Here is a 21,406-nt window from a genome sequence, read left to right on the forward strand (position 1 = left end):
GATGTTAGTGAAATCTTGCAGCCATGCAGAAAATTACTTTGTCACAAAACCTGTTGACAAGGGCAGCGCTGTTTTTGTTTGGTGAACAAACCTCTACCTTGTGGAAGCTGAACGCCAAAGCTCTGACCCCTTGCTCCTACCTCCCCCTGGACCACGACCCCCACCACCAAACATCAAGCCATCGGTTCCCAGACCGCCACTGACTTCATCTTCTCCATGGCCTCCAACCTCATAGTCCCCCAACCTCGCACAGCCCGCTTCTACCTCATCTCAAAGATCAACACGTTTTTGATTAAGCACTTTGCAACCTTCCGAATGCAACATCGAGTTCAACCATTTCAGCTCATAACCAATGCCCCCATTTTTTCAGACAGCAGGTGATGTTAATGATTCTGCTGTTGCCATTTACAGCTCCATAGAAACATATAAAATTCTGACAGTATTGGACAGGTTAGATGCAGGAAGAATGTTCCTGATGTTGGGGAAGTCCAGAACCAGGGGTCACAGTCTAAGGATAAAGGGTAAGCCATATAGGACAGAGATGAGGAGAAACCTTTTCATCCTGAGAACTGTGACCCTGTGGAATTCTCTACCACAGAAAGTTGTTGAGTGCAGTTCGTTGGATATAGTCAAAAGGGAGTTAAATGTGGCCCTTACGGCTAAAGGGATCAGGGGGTATGGAGAGAAGGCAGGAGTGGGGTACTGCAGTTGCATAATCAGCCATGATCATATTGAATGGTGGTGCAGGCTCGAAGGGCCGAATGGCCAGCTCCTGCACCTATTTTCTATGTTTCTATGTTTCTCTAGGCCCATCTTTGGCTTCATTACTTGTCCCATTACCACCTACTTTTGCCTTGCACCATCATCCCTTCTGTCATTTAATCACTCCTGCCTTCCACCCGAACACAAACATTCCCTTTTTTTCGTTCCTTCCCCGCCTCTGTACTTGCTTAAAAATGGTTATATTCCTTCTGCTGCAAGGTCACCGACCTGAAACGTTAACTCTGTTTCTCTCTCCACACATGTTGCTTGACCTGCTGAGTATTTCCAGCATTTTCTGTTTTCATTTCAGAATAATTACTTCTTGCACAAGGACTACTCAGAAGGAGCAGTAGATTTGGTGTTACACACCTGAAACTAGCCGCAAGCATATAGGAGCAGCACGGTGCCTAATCAATCAGAGAATGTTCACACAACAGACAACGGATGAAATAAATAAATTGGACTTGATTTGAACAGGGTGCTGAGTATTTATTTGACATTATAGCAGGAGCCCAGCATAATTTGTTATTTAAAGAGTCTACCATGTAGAAGGTAGATTGGGCATGGTTACTCTTCAGATATGCTTTGCAGCTTTAAGAAATGTATTGCTGTGCCCCTCATTGGAAGGTGTCTGGAATTATTATCTGTTGCACCAGTTTTTCTTGCTGCATTGCAGGCTCAACAGCTAATTGCATATTGCTCTGTCCTGGCTTTGTCATGCTGCTCATTGTCCTGGATGCTGAAGCCTCTACTCATGAAACTCTGGGTGATTGCGCTGTGAGGCACGCCCAATCGGTCGAGACACAGGAAGGGGTCATTTTTCTGAGTGAGTGTTGCTGGTGGGGATCTTCGTGGGAGATTTTCTGCTGTGTGGTTGTATCATGAGCTGGATTTGTAGCTGTACTCTGCTTCTGCCCATGGTTCGTGCAAGGATGACCAGAACCATGGCTGAAGAGGGTAGTGTTAGTTGTCATCCTTCCACTCTTCCTCACTGATCAAAAAAAGGGTGGCAGAAATGATACTTTAAGATGAAGGCATTGTGACAGCTCCTGGGGAAACTGATTAGCACCTGGATATTGGGAGAATTATGTTTTTTTTCATTTATATGGGCACAAGGACACGAATGGTAACATGGTTGAGAATGATGACCATCTGAACTCTGCAAATGCCAGTAAAGAATTGTATCACCATCTCACGTTGCTATTGTTGGCCCAATGGTGAAAGAGATGAAGCTGTTGGTCTTTCTGAATAATGCATATCTGACCTTAATATATCTGTTGACAGCAAATTGGCAAATATGAAGCTATCATCAAAGCTAGTTTAGAAGGAGCCACATTCATAAAAATTGAGGGCCAAGGCAACCGGACAGTGTTACCTGGATGATACATGTTATCTGGATGTCATCCTGAGGAGGATGGCATAACTCTGTCACTGCTTTCTGCTAAAACACAGCCTCATTAGATATATCTTTTCTGTCAGTCACAGGTAGCTGTCCCTGGTTTGGTAAAACCACCACGTTGAGTAGCGACAGTACTTGAAAGCACGCCTTCATGCCACCTGGGATCACGGGCAGCGCTTTTCTGCTCTTGTTGGTCCTTCTTTGTTAATCTAGTATTAATGAAGCACTATATGAAATCCCCATGATGCAGAAAAATTTGGAGCATTTATTGAATTATGAGCAGGTCACCTTTAATTAGATCTGTACAGCAACACTGATTCTGCATGAGAGCTAGCAGCAACTTAAATCTGCGATGCATTAACTTTGGGATACGAAGATCGATTTTCTGGTGCCTAAGGCCAATGGTGCAGAACCAGAAGAGACACTGGGGACCCAGAAGTTCTGGCTAAATGTCTGTTATGAATGTTTAATTATCGGAACATGAGGCTCATCCAGGACTGGATGTCAGACAAGCAGCCTGATAACACAGAGGCAGTGGAGGGGTTGAAAGAGGTGGTGGTGAGGTAGAGCTGGGTGTTATCAGAACTTGACATTATATCTTCATATGATTTTGCTGAAGGGCATCCTGTAGATGAGAAATAGGAGGGGACCAAGGATTGATGCTTGGGGTACTCCAAAGGTAATCGTGCGGGGGCAGGAAGAGAAACCTTTGGAGGAGATCCTCTTGTTATGACTCGATAGGTAAGGGTGGATATTTATTATAGTTACCTGCAATAACTCCATACCTTGTGATAGATGCAGTCAGCTGTTTAATTGGGATAAGGAGTGTGTTCAGAGTCTGAGCTAGGAGTACATAAGAACATACAAACATAAGAAATAGGAGCAGGAGTAGGCCATTTGGCCCCTCGAATCTGCTCTGCCATTCAATGAGATCATGGCTGATCTAATCTTGGCCTCAACTCCATTTTCCTGCCCGCTCCCCATAACCCTTGACTCCCCTATTGTTCAAAAATCTGTCTCTCTCTGCCTTAAATATACTCAATGACTCAACCTCTACAACTCTCTGGGGTAGAGAATTCCAAAATTCACGACCATCTGAGAGAAGAAATTCCTCTTCATCTCCGTTATAAATGTGCGACCCCTTATTTTGAAACATATGCCCCCGAGTTCTAAATTCCCCCATGAGGGGAAACATCCTCCAGGTGTGGTCTCACCTATGCCCTGTACAGTTGTAACAGGACTTCCCTATTTTTATAGTCCATCCCCTTGCAATAAAGGCCAACATCCCATTTCCTAATTACTTGCTGTACCTGCCTGCTAACTGTTTGGGCCCAAGTTTCGGCCTCAGTTGCTCCTGATTTTTTGGAGCAACTGGTGTAGAACGGAGTATCTTAGAAATTCAAATTCTCGGCATCTAGTTTGCTCCAGTTCTAGTCAGTTAGAACAGTTTCACTTTGGAATAGAATTTTTTTTCAAAAGCGGGCGTGTCCGGCCACTTACGCCTGTTTTCAAAGTTTCGGCAGTGAAAACTTACCCCAAACTAACTTAGAATGGAGTAAGTGAAGATTTTTGTACGCTCGAAAAACCTTGTCTACACTTTAGAAAATCAGGCGTAGGTTACAAATCAGGCGTAGGGAATGGGGGGGGGGGGTGGTTGGTTTAAAGGGAAGTTTACAAATATTAAACACTTCAGTTTTATAAATAAAGAGCCATCATCAATAATAAATGATAAAAACATCAATAAATCAGCCAATAAATCAATCAAAAAAAATTAATAAAAAATAATTTTTAAAAAAATCAATAAATAAAACATTTTCTACTTACCGACTGCAGCACCGGGAGCCCTCCAACAGCGTGCTGGGATGCCCCCCCCCCAGTGTGTCTCTGTCAGTGTCTCTATCTGTCTGTCTGTCTGTGTGTGTCTCTCATTCTCAGTCTGTCAGTGTCTGTGTTTCTGACAGCGAGGGGAGGGGGAGGAGGGGGTTAGAGGGAGAGAGGGGGAGTAGAGGGAGAGAGGGGGGCAGGGGGAGGGGAGGGAGGGAGGCAGAGGAGGAGGGAGGGAAGGGGGAGGGATGGTGGAGAAGGGGGAGGGGGGAGAGAAGGGGAGGGGGGAGAGAAGGGGGAGGAAGGGGGGAGGGAAGGGGGTAGGAGGAGGAGGGGGGAGAGGTGGGGGGAGAGGGGAAGGGGAAAGGGGGAGGAGAGGGGAAGGGGAGAGGGGAGAGGGGAAGGGGAAAGGGGGGGAGAGGGGAAGGGGAAAGGGGGGAGAGGGGAAGGGGAAAGGGGGGGAGAGGAGAAGGGGGGAAGGAGAAGGGGGGGGGAACGGAGAAGGGGGGGGGTGGAGGCTGAACGGGCCGGACCCAAGACTTCGGGCAGGGCCCCGTCCCCAGCACCAGATTTACAGGTAGGTGGCGTTGGGTCGGGTCGGGTCGGGAGGAGCGCGGGTCGGGTCGGGTCGGGTCCGGTCCGGGGGGGGTGGCGGTCGGGAGCACGGGTCGGGTCGGGGGGTGGAGGATGGAGGTCGGGTTGGTTGGTTCGGGTAGGGGGCGGGGAGGGAGGGAGCGCGGGTCGGTTCGTGTCGGGGGCGGGGGGAGGGAGGTCAGGTTGGGTCGGGTCCGGTCTGGGGGAGGCGGGGGGGAAGCGGGAGTCGGGTCGGGGTCGGGGTCGGGTCCGGGGGGGGGGGGAGGGGGAAGCGGGACTCGGGTCGGGTCGGGAGGAAGCAGGAGCTGGGCGTGGGAGGCAGCCTTATGCACGCAGCCCCAGTGAGGCCATTCGGCCAGGGCTAGACGCTGCGTGCTTCGGGCCCTTCCCACACAGTTTTGGGCACCTGGAGCTACTGCACATGCGCGCCCATTGTAGCACGCATGTGCAGAGGTCCCAGCACTGTTTTCAGCGCAGGGACCTAGCTCCGCCCCCTACAGCTCGTGCTGCGCCGCCGCCCGACTCAAGAGGACCTGAGGGAAGCCAGAGAATCTTTAATTTTTTTTTAGGCGCACTTTGTGGCGCGAAAAACGGGCGTCCAGGTCTTGGCTGCGCTGTTCTAGGCGCGGCCCGAAACTTGGGTCCTTTGTGTTTCATGTACAAGGACCCCCAGATCCCTCTGTACTGCAGCATTTTGTAGTCTCCATTTAAATAATAATTTGCTTTTTTATTCTTCCTCCCAAAGTGGATAACCTCACATTTTCCCACATTATATTCCATGTTCCAAATTTTTGCCCACTCACTTAACCTATCTATATCCCTTTGCAGATTCTTTGTGTCCTCTTCACAACTTGCTTTCCCACCTTTCTTTGTATCATCAGCAAATTTGGTTACATTACACTCGGTCCCTTCATCCAAGTTATTAATATAGATTGTAAACATTTGAGGCCTCAGTACTGATCCGTGTGGCACCCCGCTAGTTACAGTTTGCCAAACTAAAAATGACCCATTTATTCCGACTCTCTTTTTCTGTTAATTAGCCAATCCTCTCCATGCTAATATAATATCCCTAATCCCGTGAGCTCTTATCTTGTGTAGTAACCTTTTATGTGGCACCTTATCGAATGTCTTCTGGAAACCCAAATACACCACATCAACTGGTTCCTCTTTGTCCACCCTACACGTTACATCCTCAAAGATCCGTAGGGCGTAATTTCTGGCGTGGGCGGTAAAAATGGGTTTTCAGATCGCCGGATTCTCGCCCATTCTCAAAGCACCTCGTCTCCATTTTAAAAATTGGGCGTTACCGCGAGCGATATGAAATGGGCGGTAGCATTAAATCTCACTGACCGTCTCCCGTAAAGTGTCGCCATCCTAAGCAACGGCATTGCAACACTCGATTCCTGCGATAACATGTGCAGAAGAGGAGACAGAGAGAGAGGGAGCTGAGAGGGACCGAAGGTGTGTGTGGGTATGGTGTGGCAGCTTTGCGAGGAAGGAGGGAGAGTTTAGAGCTTTACAGCAAATAGGGAAACAAAAATTAGCTGTTACCAGCCACATATTTGCCCGAATTTAGCCTATAATGGAGGGAGAGGAGGAGGCATCACAGCACGCTGTGGAGACTGATGTTGGAGAAAGCAGTGAAGTGGGAGAGGAGCACATTGGAGGGCGCAAAAGAGTGAGGAGGTTCTCGGATGAGGCAAATGTCTCCCTCCTGCAGGAGGTCGAGTTATGCTGGGGTGATTTGACACAGGGAGGGCGTGGGAAACCCACCCCAAAGGCCTACCAGAAGATATGGACCGAGATAGCAGAGGTGGTCTCATCGACAACCAATGAGGTGCCTTAGGGCAACCAATGCCGCAAACGATGGAACGACCTTGTGGGATCCGCAAGAGTAAGTATTACATTTATTTACATGTACATATATATTTATATAATTTGATTTGTAACAGTCATGAGTGGCTATCAGCAGATGTGAGGTCTTCCACTTTTACCGGGAATGTTTTACTCAAAGCCAGCGGTCGCGCTGCACGCCTTCGGTAAAGAATGATAATTCTCATAATAATCATGATTACATCTGTCAGTTATGTGTTGTATCAGTCTCTGTGACAGTACCTAGAAATGATATCACGCAATGATCTCATGCCATGTCGTCCTGTCACCTTTTACAGAAGACGCTATTGAGGATGAGGTCCGTGCAAAGGCGAACGGGTGGGGGGGGCAGCAGTCCCCAGCGACATCACTGGCATAGAGGAGCAGGTGCTCGCACTCGTGGGGAAGCACACCCAGACAGCCACGGACGCATCTGCAGACCCTGAAGTGATGCCACGTGAGTAAAGCTTACACCATTGCGTGATGTAAAGTCAATAGGTGCCACACCCATTCACATCCAAACAATTAAAGATGATAGATGATTTTTAAAATTGTCCTAGAAATAATGCTGGCCTAATGAAAATCATTGCAATGCAAATGCGTTGCTGGTCATGAAATGTGATGTCTGTGATGATTTTGATAGCAGTGGTGCTTTTGTCGTGCATATGCAGTGTGTAGCACTGGACTCATCTTGTGATCCTAGCACCCTCTTCTCCTCTAATAACCTCATTTGTGTTTTGCAGCTCAGCCAGCAGCGGGGCCCCAGGCAAGACCAGAGGCCAAAAGGTGGGGGCGCGGGGCCCGACTCTCCGGACAATCCTGCATCTGGTGCTGAGGAGCTCCGATTCTCACCCGTCAATCCGCTGGGTCTGTTCTTCACGGTTGAGAGCGCCGACTTCAAGGAACCTGCATCGCTACGCTCCAGAAGCCATTCCACCCCAAGGCCATCCAGTGGTCCTCCGGTCAATTCTGCCTCCACTCTGGAGGTACCAGCCCCAAGCACCTCGCATAAGGCACCTTATTTGTCCCCAGGACAGTGTCGACCCCGCGGAGGCCTCATGGACGCGGCAGGTCTATTCCACAAGCGCCACATGACAGCAGAGAGATGGTACAGTTGTCCAGGAGGACTGTAGACATTGGTGACCAGCTCATCAAAACATTGGGGGGCATATCCCGACAGCTGGCCACCATGACTGAGTACACTCCGCGGATGGCAGAGGCCCTGGATGCGATAGCCAGGAACACTGTTGCCACAGGTCTCCCAGTGGTCCCCAAGCGCGGCACTCCACCCCCAGGTTCCGCACCACCACTGCGAATGACAGATGAGAGCAAGGTCCAAGATCCTGCTTCTGCATCAGAGAATGTTGCCCCCTCGGCACCCCCTGCTCCCGTAACTGTGATACTTATGATTTCAGACCAATGTTGGTATAAAATTTTTGTTATTGGACATAACCTTGTTGCGCATTGTCTCAGATAGCTGGACTGTTACACACTGGTGATTCTTTAACATGAAGGGGTTAAATAAAACAACTTCAATCAACGTAAACTTTAACTGGCACCAAAGTGATGGGCACCATTGATGTCTGAGCTGCACACACACATCAGTGTGTCAGTATTGTTACTCATAGCAACGTTCTTTCAGGCAAATCGTTCAGATATCAACTCCTCACGTAAGAGTCTTACAGCCATGTAGCCACCACGGGCCCTTTCCTGTGGTCTGGAGGGGATTGTGGGCATGGTTGCATAGTCAGCCTGATTGTCTGGCCCTCGGTCACTGTCCAGCCTCTTGTCATCCTCTTCCTCTCCTGAGGTGGAGCATCAGTCCCTTCTGTCAATTCTTGGCCCCTCCTGATAGCCAGATTGTGCAGCATGGAGCACACAACCACAAATTTACCTACTTGCTCAGGGTTGTATTGTAGCTCTCCTCCTGAGTGGTCCAGATATTTGAAGCGCTGCTTAAGCACAGTTATTGTTTTGTGGACCACATTGCGTGTGTCTCTGTGGCTCTGGTTGTATCGCTTCTCGGCCTCCGTGTGGGTGTCACGCAGGGGGGTCATCAGCCAGGAGGCTAAGCCATATCAGTTATCACCAAGCATCCAGCATTGTCCTTGTGGCTGACTCTTAAAGATGTCAGGGATAGCGCTCTCACGCAGGATGTGAAACTCATTGAAGGTGCCCGGACATTTGGCATTCACTGCCAAGATGATCTGGTTGTGGTCGACAACTAGTTGGACCTTCAGGAGTGAAATCCTTTTCTGTTACAAAATCGCTTTGGTCCTGAAAAGGTGGCCACATGGTGATGTGAGTGCACTGTATAGCTCCCTACACCCTGTGGAACTTAGCAATGCGGTGGAATGCTCCAGCCCTGTCAGTCTGAGCCTCCGTGGTCATGAGGAAGCTGATAAAGTCCATCCTTCTCGCGTACAGGGCCTCCGTGACCTGTCTAATGCAGCGATGGGTTGCATGGTAAGACAGAGGGCAAATCTTGACCGCGGAGGCCCGAAAGGAACCGGAAGCGTAGAGACAGTGCCGTGGTGACCTTGACCTCGATCGACACTGATGTCCTGATAGCAGGCTGCATATGTGGCCTGATGAGCTCACATATTTCATTGTGGAAGTGCAGTCTCCGAAGGCAGGTGTGCTCAGACACGTCGAGGCAAGACCTCTTTTCCCTGTAAGTGCGGGGTGTGTATTGTCCTCCTTATTCTGGGGACATAATGATGTGCATCACACATTGAGCCATCTGCACTCTGCAGCATCTGCGCATTAATCGATGCAGGCTGAGAAATGGCTGGCCCCATTGCAATGTAAGTATAATAGCGATGGATCAGAAGCAATAATTTCCTCACTAAAATACACCTAGAGTAAAACCCCAATAGTCCAGAGTCTGAAAGGATGTCTGTTGAGATGGTCACTTCACCTGAGAAGAACTCCAGAGTCAATGCAAACTCCCCCGAAGTAGAAGCAGCCTTTTGAATGAAGCGACCTGCGATTTTAAAAATGGCAGCCACACCATTGGCTTTAGTTCAGAACAGTTCCACTTTTTCTGGGCGTTTTTTTGAGCAAGCAATATTGTGATGATATGTGTGCGAGGTGATGAAAGTAACGGTGGGCGATTTCCTATGTGTTCGTTTCGCTAAATGTGCTCTTTACGACAAATAAAAATGGGCGGGCGGTACTATTGAACCTCGGCATTAATTCCGTGCGGAAAGTATACTCTGGGCATTGATTTCGCCCATTCTGATGATTCCACCCCAAAAAAGTGGATGGGCGGTATTATTTTTTCCCACCATTGCGCACATGGGGAAAGTAACGCTTGCCGATAAATTTCCGAAAAATGCCCGTCAGTTTCCATTTTGTGGCTAAATGGGCAATGGGCGTTATACGTCATTTCAGTGTAAAATGGACCTTAAGTGGGCGTTAAGCATGCAAAAATCGAGGAAAGTCTATCCCTAGAAAATTTGTTAAACATGATTTCCCTTTCATAAAACCATGCTGACTCTGCTTGACTGTAGTATGATTTTCTAAATGTCCTATTACTTCCTTAATAATGGACTCCAGCATTTTTCCAAAGACAGATGTTAAGCTAACTGGTTTATACTTTCCTGCTTTCTGTCTCCCTCCTTTCTTGAATAGGGGTGTTACCTTTGCGGTTTTCCAATCCACTGGGACCCCTCCAGAATCCAGGGAATTTTGGTAGATTACAACCAATCCAGTCACTATCTCTGAAGCCACTTCTTCTAAGTCCCTAGGATGCAGGCCATCGGGTCCAGGGAACTAGTCCCCCTTAAGTCCCATTATTTTGCCATTACTTTTTCTCTAGTGATAGTGATTGTTTTAAGTTCCCCTGTCCCTATAGGCCCTTGATTATCTATCATTGTGATGTTTTTAGTCTTCTATTCTGATACAAAATATTTGTTCAAAGTCTCTGCCATTTCCCTGTTTCCCATTATTAATTCCCCAGTCTCATCCTCTAAGGGACCAATGTTTACTGTAGCTACTCTCTTCCTTTTTATATACCTGTAGAAGCTCTTACTGTCTGGTTTTATATTTCTTGATAGTTTACTCTCATAATCTATCTTCATTCTCTTTATTTTTTTAGTCGTCCTTTGCTGGTTTCTAAAAATTTCCGAATTCTCTGGCCTACCACTAATCTTCGCACCATTGTATGTTTTTGTTTTCAATTTGATACCATCCTTAACTTCCTTAGCCGTGGATGGTTCATCCTTCTCTTAGACTCTTTCTTTCTCACTGGACTATGTCTTTGCTGAGAGTTATGAAATATCTCCTTAAATGTCTGCCACTGCTTTTCTACCATCTTAACTTTTAATCTATTCTCCCAGTCCACTTTAGCCAACTTTGTCTTCATACCTGTGTAATTGCCTTTATTTTAGTTCAGGACACTAGTTTGAGGCCCAAGTTTCTTACCCTGAAACTGAATTTGAAATTCTAACATGCTATGATCACTCTTCCCTAGAAGATCCTTTACTATAAGATCATTAATTAATCCTATCTCATTACACATTACCAGATCTAAAATAGCCTGCTCCCTGATTGGTTCCACTATGTATTGTTCGAAGAAACCATCCCGAATACACTCTATGATCTCGCCCTCAAGGCTACCTTTACTAATTTGATTTGTCCAATCTATATGAAGATTATAATTGCCCATGATTATTGGAGTACCTTTCTTACAATGCTCCATTATTTCTTGATTTATACGCCGTCCTACAGTGTAGCTACTGTTAGATGGGCTATAGACTACTCCCACCAGTGACTTCTTTCCCTTATTATTTCTTATCTCCACCCAAACTGATTCTACATCTTGATCTTCTGAGCCAATATCATTTCTCACTACTGCACTGATCTCATCCTTTATTAACAGAGCTACCCCACTTCCTTTTCCTTTCTGCCTATCCTTCCAAAATGTCAAATACCCCTGAATATTCAGTTCCCAGCCTTGGTCACCTTGCAACCACGTCTCTGTAATCGCTAACAGATCATACCCATTTATTTCTGTTTGTGCCGTCAACTCATCTATCTTGTTACAAATGCTGTGTGCATTCAGATAAAGAGTTTTGTCTTTTTACTATTTTTGTCTTTTTAATATTTTTCCCGTCTTTCTGGTTGATAAGCATGGTGTAATTTGCTTCATCGACAATAAATTAAAGTTATTTTAAAGAGTACGGTATGCTATGTCTGTATTTACCACATCCAGCTACATTAGCATTCCCCAAATTAATTGCTATTTTGGCATTTTATTCTTCCCTCCCTGTAGTGGTGGATACTTTAGAATACATTATAGATGGTCCTTTGAAATTTCTATTCACTAATCCTAATAACAATAGGGCTAAAATACTGGTACTATGGCTAGTGGAACAGGTATGTGCTGGGCACAGAGGGGACAAAAAACAGGATTTTTCACCTAGTTCCCAATTGTGCTCATCTGAATTAGCCTCTGGTTTTACAATGGGGCTAAGCACAAGCACAAGCCTCATTGGTGTATTAATTTTGGGGTGGGGGTGGTGGTGATAGAGCGTTTCCTTGTTACCCTGGGAATTCCAATGTCTTGCCCCATTGGCAGGAGTTGGAGCAAATCACAGTCCAGCAGGCACATAATCACCAGAAGTAGTTTTAAGACAGTTTATCTTAACCTTTTGGATAGATTAGTCCTAATTTTCGGGCGATTTTTGGTTTCTTTACATCTCACTGTTGCTTGTTCCTTTGGATTGGATCAATTCCTTCCCTTTTGTTTCATTTCAACTTTACTGCTGCTCTACTCCCCTTTAAAACACTTCTCCACACATAGAGGCTAGATTTTTCTCAAAGGCAGATTTACCACCACAAGTGCATTAGAGCTGTTCGTAAACCCACCAACGTTATAATTTTCCTCAGTGGACCTTCATTACATATTCATTAGAAAAACACTCTCTGCTTCTGGGAGGGGAGGAGAACAATCCAGTTCCACTGCAGCAACTGAAAAGATCAACACAGCCATTGTATGTTTGTAATTATGTGGCTCGGTGCAATGTCTTAAGTTGGTACTTCTACAGGAGACTGAGCCCATAATTTTAAAGACTCTTTGTTTGAGGAAGTACTGTGTGTGTAATGTATGCACCTGTGAGTATGCTCACAGGTTTGTACAGTTGTTGCATTGTGAGTGGCTTAGCCAGCCATATGATGTCCACAAGATTCAATAAAACCCCAGTCAGTTGTGTCTAGGTCATCCATAATGAGGTATGCAGTTGTGAGCCTAGTGGATGAACTGATAACGTGTAGTTTGATTGTTAACCCTTTGTGAATAAACCAACTAGTTCTTAATAGCAATGTGTTGCTATGAATTCTTAAGCAAGAACCCATGAAGCAGATACATTACAGTAAGTAAAACAGCAAAGCAGGACCCAGCTTTTAGAATCTCAAGGAAGGCATGATCCACTGCCTTGGAAGTAAGTATCACCTCACCCCCATTAATGAAACCTGTGCTGCATTCTAGAAAAAGGAAGTATCACCTCAATCCTTCAAGGCTTCAGTTGCAACCATCAAGCAACCACCTCAACCTCCTATCACTGGAGGAGAAGCAGGTGGCCCAAGATTGAAAGTGTGCACAACTGTAGGCACCAAAGGGAGCCATGGTGGTCTTAAACAGTAAGAAGATGGTCTTAAACAGGAAAAAGGTTGTCAAATTTGTTGTCAGTGAGATGTTATTGTAAGATGTTATTGCCGCTAATGGGATACATTTAGAATGATTTGGGGTATGGTGGCAGAATGTCTGCATGAAGGAGTAGCATAATGATCTCCAAATGGGAGCTTTGGTAATTGTCCAGGAGAGCTATATGTCAGTCAGCGACTGAGTTGAATATATTGCCAAAAGGGGATTGTGATGACAGGACTCATTTGGCAGGGGCCTCGGATCTTAGTCAGCTAAAGGTCTCCCTTATGAGCTGTGCCCACAGGTGTCTGGCAGCTGGAACAATTCAGTTATTGCTTTGTGATGGAGGCCATGCCTTCTAAAGGCTCTCTGGGGATTATGGTGAAGTAGTCCTCGTGTATCTGCTGACAGGGAGGTGCGAGTACCAGCGAGCGGAGACTTCAGGCCATCTACAGTGCCTGTTTAGCTTGGCATCCCTGCAGTTAGTCCCCTGATCCTCTGCCTCTTTCTCCTCAAAGCCAAGGAATGGGATAGGTCCAAGGGAGACCCCACTGGTTTCCAAAGCCCAGTCCACATATAAAAGTCTGGCAAAAAAAAATCTTCATGGATACATTAAAAATGTTTAAAAAATATATATGTCTGCTATTTCCATGGTGGTTCATCCAGTGCAACTTTGGCAAAAGATTGGTGGGATCTTTGGAGAAGTGGTGTAAACAAGGTTTCCGGTAATCTTTCACCAAAGTTGTGGTGGGAGATCGAGAGAACCCCCATGGAAAATCTATTCCATTAAATTTTAAAAACTTAAGAAAACTTCTAAAAATGTAACAAAAAATTACAAAAACTTTAAAAAAAGAAAGACTTGGATTTATATAGCGCCTTTCACGACCACTGGACGTCTCAAAGTGCTTTACAGCCAATTAAATACTTTTGGAGTGTAGTCACAGTTGTAATGTAGGAAACGCGGCAGCCAATTTGCGCACAGCAAGCTCCCATAAACAGAAGTGTGATAATGATCAGATAATCTGTTTTTGTTATGTTGATTGAGGATAATTAAAATATTCTTTAAGTAACACAAGTAAAAGCTTACTTACCTGGTCCCTATGGCCTTCAGTGATACAGCACCTCTAACTTGCTTCAAGCATGCCTATCACCTCCTCCCTTCAGGCAATCTCTGGCAGGTTCAGAACAGAAAATCAGGAAAATGTGGCTCTACAGCAAACCTCACCTACCTGCCCCCTTTTACATGCAGATGGGGTGGGAGTGCCACAGTCAAAGAGATATGCCCCTTATGGGAGCAGAGAAAAATCCGTCAGCATGTTTTTGTGGCAGTAGCCCTTAAATTCCCAATTTTCCTCCGTTGGCTGCACAAGGTGCACCCAAAAACAGGTGGCCAAACTCCAGCCCAGGCCTCCCTGTCCTCAGGCAATAACAGACTCTTGCCTCATCACAGCACAATATATAGCAGAAAATGGCCATTTTTGAACAATACAGCCAATAACAAGTACAGGTGCCACTTTAAGGAGCTGTGCCTGAACATTTATGCTGCTGCCCAGGGAATCCCATTCATTCCCCTCCCTCTGCACTTCCAGCGCAAAACACAAATTGCATTGGGTGCACCCTAGCACTGTGTAAATGAGGGAGCAGTCAAACACTCAGGGAAATCCCTTCACTCTACCAACAGCACAAAATGTTCTGGCATAAATGCATTAGAACCGCCAACACATCCATAGTGGAATTTCAGTCCCGATATTGATTAGGCTGCAGATTGAATATTGTTGCATTGCTGGTTACCCCATTATATGAAGCATATTAAAGCCATTGAAAAGGCACAGCAGATTCACTAGAATTATATCAGGAATAAGAGTTGTCTTTAATAAAGTATATATGCAGAAATGTGTGAAAAGGCATATTTGTGTACAAAGATTGAGATGTACCATAATCAAAATGCATATCATCAAGTGAATAAGCGATATACATTTACTGTATGCACATTTTACACTGCTTTGCTCTTCTGGGGCAAGTGCTCCTTCTCTAACCTATGACTTCTAATCTATCTCAATGTTTTTTTTAATTCTCTGGCAAGACCACATTCATTGCCCATCCTTAGTTGCTCTGAGAAGGTGATGGTGTGTTATCTCCTTGAACCACTGCAGTTCATGTTCTGATGGTTCCTTCACAATGATCTCAGATTTTATATTACAAGTTTTGACCCACTGATGACAAAGCCACAGCGATATGTATCCAAGTCAGGATGGTGTGTAACTTAGAGGGCAACTTGGAGGTGAAAATTTTCGTATGAAGGGCTGGTGGCTGTGAAGTACCTTTATCTACATTTTTGGAGAAGCAGAAAGGCCTATGCATCTGCATCAATGCCAGAAGCTTCCCGAGATGTTATCACAGTTGCATTCAAGGGAACAGAGGTAGGTTCCACTGACATGTTATTGTGGCACCACTACTACATATAGCTGATGTAGATGGAGAGCAACAACTGTAATTTTACATTTAGATGGTTAAGCCAGATAATTGTGTCAGGAGTAGCAGAATGTATCGCTGGGATACCTCTTTCATATTTGTGAATTGGGCATCGAGTTTTATATGTTCTGGGTAACCACAGTCGCACACTGGAAAGTTTTAAATTTTCCATTTGTGCATCCAGTATCCACATCTGGCATTGTTTGTGCAGATGCAGATTAGCCCAAAAGCTACACGGAAGATTGAAGCCAGGGAGCTTCCGAGTTGCGTCTTTCATGAGGTGTTTGTTTGTGACTTAATGTGAGCTCCATTCGGCTTTCCAAGCATCATCAGGGTTGAAGTCGCACTGCTGAAGGTTAAGCACGTGGGTCCAAAAAGGCTTATGCAACTTCAAGCGGTGGTGAGGGACGTTGTTGAGATCCTGGTGTAGAGGTGCTGTTTTCCACATTTCACTGGACTTCCCAGAGAGTTCCAGCATTGTAACAAATGGATAAGAGAGTGATGTGCAACAGCACAAGCAGCCAGGGTATTGGGGTCGACTTGAGGGTTCCAGTGATGCACTGCATTGCAGTGTTCAGTTGGATATCAACAAGTTAAGTGTGGCTACCTCTGGTCTATACACAGTACTCGGCTACAGAGTAGACAAGGGCCATCGCTGATGTCCGTGGCACTGGTGCTGATGTTCCCCAGGTTGTACTTGCCAATTTCTGGACCAGGTTGACCCTTGTCTTCGTCTTGGCGCTACCTTCTTCAGGTGGTCGTGGAAGGTTAGCGTGCGGTCCAGTTTCACCCTGAGATAGGTGGGAGTGAGGTCATATCACAGAGTGTTGCCGCAGAAGGCCACTTTCAGGCTATGCTTAGAGTTCCCGTTATCAAGATGGAATGTAGTGACTGTTGTTTTGTGGGGGTTTGACTGGAGCCTTCATTTCCAGAATTATTTCCTCCATGGTGTTTAGATCCCCGTTCAAGGTGAACTAGGTGTTATTGAAGTTGGCTGCTTCCGTTGCCAGGACAAGGTCATCCGCATATGCAAATTTGTGTGACTTCGTTGGCGGCTTGTCGTTCGTGCAGACTTTGAAGAACAGTCTGTGCTGCTGTGTTATTGAAGAATGTCGGCACGAGTCCTGAGCCTTGTGGCAATCAGTTTCTGAGGAACCAGGGCGAGCTGACGTTGTCGTCCAAATGGACACGTAGCCACCTATTGCCCCACACCGGCCATGGCAGGCATAGTGTTTTGAGGCAGGGAATGATCCTTGTAAGCTTCTGTGTCATGTCTTTAATCAAGACCAGTTTGGAGGTCAATGACAGATCTACAAATGGCTGTGCCAGTCTTAGATTTCTTCTGGAATCCGGCCTCGATGTGCGTTGCAAGGGCCAAAACTTGGTTGCAGCAATTGCGTTTAGGCCGGAATCCCACTTGTTCTTTGGGGATCACTGACTCGGCAAGAGGGCTGATTCTCCGGAGGATTATATGTTCCAGGAGTTTGTAGGTCACGCACAGGAGTGATATCGGCTTATAACTACTCAGGTCGTTGGTGGGTTTGCCCGATTTGAGTATGGCAACAACTATGCTTTTGAGATGCATCCGGTATCCATGGTTTTGGTGTACAGTTTCACCAGCCAATGAAGTTATTTTGATGTTCATACAGCACTATGCCACCCTAAAAGCCAGCCAGAGAACACGGTATGTCATCTCGCTTTGCACCACAGGGGGCATGTTCTTCTGAGTGACATGATGTGATGGAGCAGAGAATGATGCACCTGCAGGAGCTGCTGCAATCCCTCCTGCTGTCTTGCTCCTAATTAGCTGAAGTTGGCGTTCACATTTTGTCATCCAATGTTGCCATAGCTACAGTCTGAGCATTTGAGATTTGCATACCATGTTTATAGTCTCACTTACTGAGGCTGTTCTCGCACGTACCACAGTGTCTGTCAATTGCTGTACTCCAGACCATTTGGACCATCTCTTTCAGGTTGCTCAAGACGTTGGACATAGACTTTTCAGAGCACCTAGACCTTTTGATGCAAATCTCCCCATGGAGCCAAGTGAAGCAGATGTTCCATTCTCCAAAGAAGTCTGCTAAGGAGCTTATGTTCTCAGTCATATTTAGAGTGGGTTTGGAGTGGCTCAATTTTGGAGCCTCTCTCAAGGCACCTCTGGTACCTTACCAATAGTGCAACTATCTTCACTGAGGGGATTGTGCTATATCTCCCTGTCCTGTGAATTAAGTGATTTTATGTTGGTAAAATGTATGAAATGCTCCTCCTGTTGTTACTTTTGCAGACTGCTTCCAGCATAAAATATCGAATTTCACACAAAAGAACATTAGAGCTGATAAACTTAAAAAGCAAGAATACTAAAGCTCTGACAACCAAAAATGAAATACATACTGTACGGGGTGGATTTTAACTCCGAGCTTGTTTCTGGCAGGAATTCGCTCCAGCTCGTTAATTTCCTGCTTGCTAGAGGCAGCAGGAGGGCACAGCGATTTTAATGACGAACCTTGCTTAAATGCCTTCGGTGCACTTCCCATCTGTTCCAGGTGGGAAGAAGGTGCAGAACAGCTGACGGCGGGGGAAGATCGGGTAGCACATAGCTGCCCACCAGCATCCAAATAATATAGTGGGTAGGGGGAGGGGGCAGTGTTTTGGGAGGGTTTTGCTGGGGAAGGGCTGAATCCGGGGTAGGGGAGGCTTCGGCTTTCCATGTGGTGCCTAGAGGAGCACTCCTGCTTCTCCGAGCTCCGTAAAGGAAACTTCTTGACTTACCTGGAGGGCCCCTTCCTCCTTCTGACCAAATGCCGACCTGCTAAGGCCCGGCGACTTCCCCGCTCACGTCCTGACTAAGATGATATTGGGGTCCTAGTGACCTAATGGGGCCCCATAAATTCATGAGGCTCATGTCTGCTTTAGTCGGGTTCCTCATCCGCCTGCAGAACCCTACATATTATTATCGGAAATGGTCAGGTTCTGAGGGGGTAGGTAGCCCGCTCCTTTTAACTGCCCACCTGCCTGATTTTCACCAGCTGGGTAGCGTTAAAATTGACCTCAATGTGTTTGTATCATAACAATTTTGAAAACCAAGTTTCAATTTTTTTTAAGTGGCTCTCCTCTTTCAGTGACCTATTTAGCAAGAATCTATTCTCAATCTCCTTTCAGACGCCCCTGGCGGGAGTGTCAGGTATTTATGTTTTTCGCTGATTTGACCAAACAGATTATACTAAACATAAATCTTTTAATGGACAGAATTGAGGTGCTTTCACCAGTCAGAGATGCCTTGAATAAACTCCTTGGCTAAACTCTGGTCAACAGATCTCCAAAGTGGAAAAATCTGGGATAGATGATTTCCTCAGGTCTCTCCGGAGATACAATTCCATGTGGATTCTGCATTTTGTGTTCTAGTGACCCAACATTTTAAGATATAAAAATAATTTAATGCTAGGGAACTTTCAAGTGGAAAGTGTGTGTTATGGATTTAGAAGGACACCAATAAACCTCAATTATTAAAATGGTTGAGCGAAATCATTAGACCCAGCAAAATACAATTCTAAGCGAATTGGGGAATTGATTTGTAAGAGATACACTCCTTATATCCAGATTCGGGTTGTGTGCTTAATTTTTTGAAATGTCAGTATTCTTTTTTGCAGGGCTTTTCATTTTTTTTAAGTAAGAGCTAGGATTGCTAGGCTCAGGTTGGTAATTCAATTTGGTAGGTGTGATGTTACAAACTCGATTCCATACACCCAATGAGAACCTCTAAAAGATTTCTAATATTAATTAGGTTTTACTTCAATCAAGATAAACACTTCTTACATTACAGATTTGTGAAAACCCCAAGGAAATAAATTATCCTTTTGTGTAATTGAATGATTAATGATATCAAGGAAAGAAACTCTGGAGAACTTTGAGTTTATCCGCAGGGATGTTATTGCTGAGAATGCTGGCCTTGCCAGTGAGGCTCACATCCGTGAATGAAATAATAAAATCCTGCCATAAGTCCCGTCTGCCTCCAACTCATTGGCTGACGCAACAGTGTCGATAGACATTCCGCACAATACATACACTTTCCACCTTATCCAAAACCATCTCATGAGAGAGGTAAAAAAATAACATATAAAAACCCAAGCACGTTTGGAGGGAAAAAGTCTGGGAAATTCCACCTTAGGTGATCGAAACTAGTCCAGGAGATCATTCTGGCCCTAATAATTCTATGCAGTGTCTACCTTTTGTATGAGCTGATTTTCGCCCCAGCCAGAAACAGATCCAGCTCTCGCTTGAAGGAATTCAGCGAATTGGCGTCCACTGCACGAGCCAAGAGCCTGTTCCAGTTGTCCACTGTTCTCTGGAAAATGCTCTCCCTGCGTGCGAATGGAGTAATCTTTCAGTACAGCTCTCTCATCCAATCCTTCCCAGCGAAAAGGTCACATTATTCTGCAAATAGCCGTCAGCATACAATTCTTGGCCAGGTGGTAAAGTTATGGCAGAGGAAGAAATACTGATGAGGAATTTACTGTAGTACTAACAACAAGGAAGACTGATACGCCAGGTATTCCAAACATTTTTCAAGGAGTGCCATTTCGTAAAAAGCATATCAGCATAGTAGCTATGCGTAAAATATTTTCTCCTCCAATGCCATTCTCAATTCTTCAAATAATATCCATTGCTAGTTTATGCTGAGCTGCTATATACCAACAAATGGTAAATAAATGCTCACCACGATGTTCAAATCAATTGCAAAGAAAGAAAGATTTAGATTTATATCGCGGCTTCACGACCACTGGACCTCTTTAAGCACTTTATAGCCAGTGAAATACTTTTGGAATGTAGTCATTGTTGTAATGTGGGAAATGCGGCAGCCAATTTGCACAAAGCAAGCTCCCACAAACAGCAATGTGATAGTGTAGTGCATTTGTTTCCTCTATTATGTAGTGTGTGACTTTTGGCAGCTTTAATTGGTATGGTGTTGCTCTGTGGTGCTTGTGCTTTCTTTCACTGAAAGCCTATCTGTCACCTTGAGTGGCTTTAGGCTGTACATTCCAAGGACCCTGCATGTGAGTCTGCGATAGCCAGTACTGTAAAGGCTGACTCATTCTGCCTGTTTCCAGCCACCTCTCCCATGCCTGGCGCACCTGGTAACCTTCAGATCCCTAAATTGTATCTCCCCTCTCCCTAACTCCTTAAAGTAGGACTGGAACTGCCTTACCTGTAAAACTGGCTTTTCTTTTATCTGTATTGCCTAATTCTATGGCAATTTTTGCTCAGAAAATATCTCCCTTTGCAAAGCTAATAAAATTGCTTAACTGTCTCCTAATTGTGGTTAACAGCTGATTAAGAGGAATAGTACATCTCCTTCTAAAATGTTCGGCCCCAACATTTCTGCCCTGACTGAAAACAGCAAAATTAATTGTGGTGAATGGCCGTTGTTGATCAGAGTAGACTTCAAGGGATGGAGATAGCCTCAAACTTCTGCTGGTAAGGTCAGGAGATGGAGCTCTGTTTAAAAGGGCGGGGACTGACAGCACTTACCCAGTAACCGACACTTCTTCATTCCTTTGAAGGGCAGGCTAGTTTGGCACGTGTGTGGTACTCTATGAGGAAGCTGTCCGATCTGTCTATTTCTCTTTTCATGCCTCGGATGCTGGGAACTCCAATAGGAGAATCTGCTTGAGAACAGATCATAGAATGTCACTGAGGAGTGTGAAACCCCCAATCATGGTTATCGAACGCTGATTCCCCCACCCTATCAAATCTGGCACCGACACTATTGTCGTTTGGAGTACAAGCTCTTGGTAGCCGCAGTCACAGCATTGGTGAGAGAAACTGTGTCTGGGTTT

This window comes from Pristiophorus japonicus, chromosome 6 (assembly GCF_044704955.1).
Source record: "Pristiophorus japonicus isolate sPriJap1 chromosome 6, sPriJap1.hap1, whole genome shotgun sequence".
Classification (NCBI taxonomy): Eukaryota; Metazoa; Chordata; class Chondrichthyes; family Pristiophoridae; genus Pristiophorus; species Pristiophorus japonicus.